The following is a 4,142-nucleotide window of genomic DNA, read 5'->3' on the forward strand; positions in this document are numbered from 1 at the left end:
ACAGGCTCATCGCTGGACTTGGTATACCAACGCTGGTGGTGTGGCAAAGGAGATTAATCATGTGCTTGTTGATGGTCGCAGGAGGATGGTCCAGAACTGCAGGGTCTATCTGAGTGCTTAGTTCCTCAATACTGACCACATGCTTGTTGTAGCAACTTTGAAGTTTCAGCTTCAATCTGGGAGAATGGTAACATCCCAGCCGAGGCTCGATGTTGGCAAGCTCAGAGATGAGAGGGTTGCTGAGGAGTTTGCAAACAGGCTGAATGGAGATTTGGGGGGTCTGGGTGCTTTGGGGGATCCTGAAGAGTTGTGGAGTGCCTTCAAGACCACCATCCTTGATGTTTCCAGGAGTTGTCTTGGAACTCACCAGAGGGTGAAGAAGAATTTTGTCTCTCAAGGGACACTGGACACCATTGACGTATGACCAGGCTGGATGGAAGAGCTGAGCTGTTCAGGGAGCTGAGGTGTAAAACTGTACATGCGCCAAGTGTGGACAAGTAGCCCAATGTGTGAGGAATCTGTGAGGGGGTAAAGCATCAACTGTGGTCAAGTGATTCTTGTCCTGCTTTTAGGAGAATTCACACAATGCATTCCTCCATGCCCAGCCCTCGTTGTACTGCAGTGAGAGCAGAGGATGGTGGGTTCTTTACAGAGGAGTCTGAAGTGAAGGCCCGCTGGACCAGTTACTTTGAGCGGCTGTACCAGGCTGATCCACCAGCTGTTGACTTAAACATCAAGGTTGTTACTATCTCTATTTCTGACCCACCAATCTGTTATGGTCTACCTTTGTTGGTGGAAATACAGACTGCAGTGAACCAGTTAAAATGGGGTGAAGGTCCTGAGATCTGTGACATCCATGCTGAAGTTCTCAAGGCTGGTGGAAATGCTGCACTCGTGTCGTTGCATGCAGTTCTGTGCTCTGCCTGTAACACAGGCATCATACCAACTGACTGGAAGAGGGGCCTTGTTGCCCCTCTCTGGAAAGGGTATTAGGGTGATCGCTAATACTGCAACAATTATCGAGGGGTGATGCTGCTCTCTGTGCCGGGCAAGGTCTTTGCTCGGATAATTCTTGAATAATTCGTTTAACCTGCTCCTCTGCTCTTGCTCACCCTCACTCTGTTCTATTCACGCTCTCATTTGGTCAAGGTCATCTGTCATCTGCTTGGAAATCAGCAAACATTACAGCCCTGCATAAAAAAGGTGCAAAACAGATCCCTGCAACTACAGACCAATCAGCCTTCTCCCAAAGATCAGCAAGGTTATGGAATCCATCATCGCGTGAGACATTAAATCCTTCTTCTTCTCCAATGGCTTGATTTCCGATCATCAACTTGGTTTCAGACCAGGTCACTCTATCCTGGATATGCTGCTCATGCTCTCCCAATAATGGATGGAGGTACTCAATGCCAGACACAAAATCAGAGCAATATCGCGAGACATGTTGCATGCTTTCGACACAGTGTGGCACCCTGCCCTGCTCACCAAACTCTCTTCCTATAGTATCCAAGGCCATCTGCTTTCAGACTTCCTCTCATGTCGCAGCCAACATGTGGCTGTAAATGGAGTTCTCCACTCCCCTCTTCCTGTCCAGGCTTGAGTTCCTCAAAGCAGCGTTCTGGGCCCTGTTCTTTTTCTGGTTTTCATCAATGATCTCTCTCTGAAAAATCCTCTTAATCTCTTTGCTGATGATTCCACCCTCTGTCGTACCATCTGTCATCCCTCAAACCAGCAAACAGCAGCTTCTTCGCGCTCTGCAAATCTGGATGAACTCACAAACTGGTCCAACACGTGGAACATGTCTTTCAATCCTGACAAATCTCACACTCTCACTATTGTCTTATGTTTAGAACCCCCCACACCCCCACCCCATCTACTTTCTCAACAGTCCTCTGGAAGAAGACCTTTCATTCAAGCTTCTGGGTCTCACTATCTGTCATGATCTTTCCTGAGAAAGCCAAATTTCCAACCTGGCCTACAAAGCTAGTGCAAAGTCTGGGAATCCTCCATCGTGCAAAGTCCTTCCTCTGCCCACCTGAGCTCCTGTACCGCATATAAAGCTTTCGTCCTTCGCCTGATGGAGTGCTGCTTTCCCCTCTGGGCTGGTGCTCCTGTCTCTCACCTTTCTCGGCTTCACGCTGTAGAAACCAAGGCATTTGGGATCATTGGTATCTCCCACGATGAAGCTGAGACTTTGGGCCCCTCACTCTCTCCCCACAGGCAGGTCAGTGGTCTTTCTGTCTTCTACCATCTCCCCTCCGGTCTCACCCCCCTGCTCTGTCTGCGATACGTCCCCACCATATTTCCACAGGGTGTGAAAGGTCCGCCACAACCCCCTTCTCATAAAACTACCAAAATCATGAATCACTGCTCACCTTCACACTTTCATTCCTCTTTTTTTTTCCCGCCTTTGGAAGAAACTCCCACACTCTATTCAATCCCATTCTTCCCTCCAGGCCTTCAAAACAGTTGGTCACCACCACCTCTTATCTTCCCCCATCAAAACCTCTATCTTTTCTACCCCGTTAATTCACTCCAAACCAACCTCCTTCAAATTCCCTGCTTTCCTTCCTGAAAGTCCCTGTAATGTCCATCTTGTACTCCCCATGTTCCCCACCCCCATCTCGCTCCCTTCCACATATCTCCTAATGTCTCTGTTCCCCACTGTTTTATCCTTCTCTCTCCCACCCCTCTTGTCTCATACCCCCCTTGCTGTGCGTTGTGTATTAGCTCTCATACGAGCATCGACAATGTGTACAAAAACAAAACAAAAAGGGTTTGCCACCATCTGCTTGAGTACCAGTGTCCAGAGCAGTCAGGGTTTACACCAAGGAGGTCAACGATTGACCGTGTTCTTTCTATTCGGGTCCTCAGCGAAAGCAGATGAGAGTTTTTGCAGGGGCTGCTTGCAGCCTATGTTGATTTCTGTGAAGCATTTGATTCAGTTAATCGGGATGCCCTCTGGATGATTGTTGGTCTTCGTGGGGTGCCAGTAAAATTGATCAATCTGAAGTCTGAACTATGCTTTGGTACTGAGGCTGTGAGATGTGGTGATACCATCTCTGACTTATTTCCAGTTGTTACTGGAGCTCGTCAGGGGTGTGTACTGGCCCCCACACTTTTCAGCGCTTGTATGGACTGGATTCCTGGAGGATGTCGGAGAGATCAAGCTGCAGTGCATATCCTGGAAATGTCAAGATCTCTAACCTTGATTTCACAGATGATCCAGCCATCTTTGTGGAGACTCCAGACATCCTTTTGGGGGTTCTTGATGTACTGAACGAGGAGCGGAGCCGCTGGGATTACGGGTTGCCTGGGTCAAAAGTAAGATCCAGGCTTTCATTGACATCTTGGATGCTGCTGTCCTGTCTGTATCTGTTTGTTGCGAGGATGTTGAGGTCACGGAGAGATTCACTTAACTTGGGAATGATATTCATGTCTCTGCTGGCTGTGAGCCAGAGGTCAACAGATGTCTGGGTCGGGCCTGGGGAGTCATGGATTCACTGGATCATGGGGTGTGGCGCTGCCGGTACCTGTGCAGGAGGACGAAAGTCCGAGTCTTCAGGTCCTTGGTGCTTCCAGTTTTGCTTTATGGATATGAGACTTGGACTCTGATGGAGACGTAGTTCCTTTGGTACCAGGTCTCTTCTGAGAATCCTTGGCTCTCACTGATCAGACTTTGTGTCCAACGAGCGGTTGCTGAGAGAGACTCAAATGAAATTTGTTACCTGCATAGTCCGTGAGCATCAGCTTCGGCTGTATGGACATGTGGCTCATTTTCCTGATGCTGATCCTGCTCACCAGATTTTCTCAGCGAGGAACCCTCATGAGTGGAGGAGGCCAATGGTCCAACCATGTGTCTCATGGTGCAGCAGGTTGATCAGCATCTCAAGGAGATGGAGATGGGCCAGGCATCTGCGTGGGAGATGGCCAGACAGAGGCCCCTGAAGTACCTGTGCAAAGTGGATGCAGCGATGCACTGCTCCTGCGCATGCTCCCATACCTGACCTGACCACAGGATATCAACCCACGGGATGCATCCATACTCTATCCTCGAAATGCTGACTGCCAGGTGAGGAAGCAGCACAGACCGCTTTTAAAGTGTTTAGTATGACTCGGCTCTGGTCAGAGTCGAACTGCTG

This window comes from Eptatretus burgeri, chromosome 2 (genome assembly GCF_056783735.1).
Source record: "Eptatretus burgeri isolate ZD-2024b chromosome 2, Ebu_testis_v1, whole genome shotgun sequence".
NCBI classification, from domain to species: Eukaryota; Metazoa; Chordata; class Myxini; order Myxiniformes; family Myxinidae; genus Eptatretus; species Eptatretus burgeri.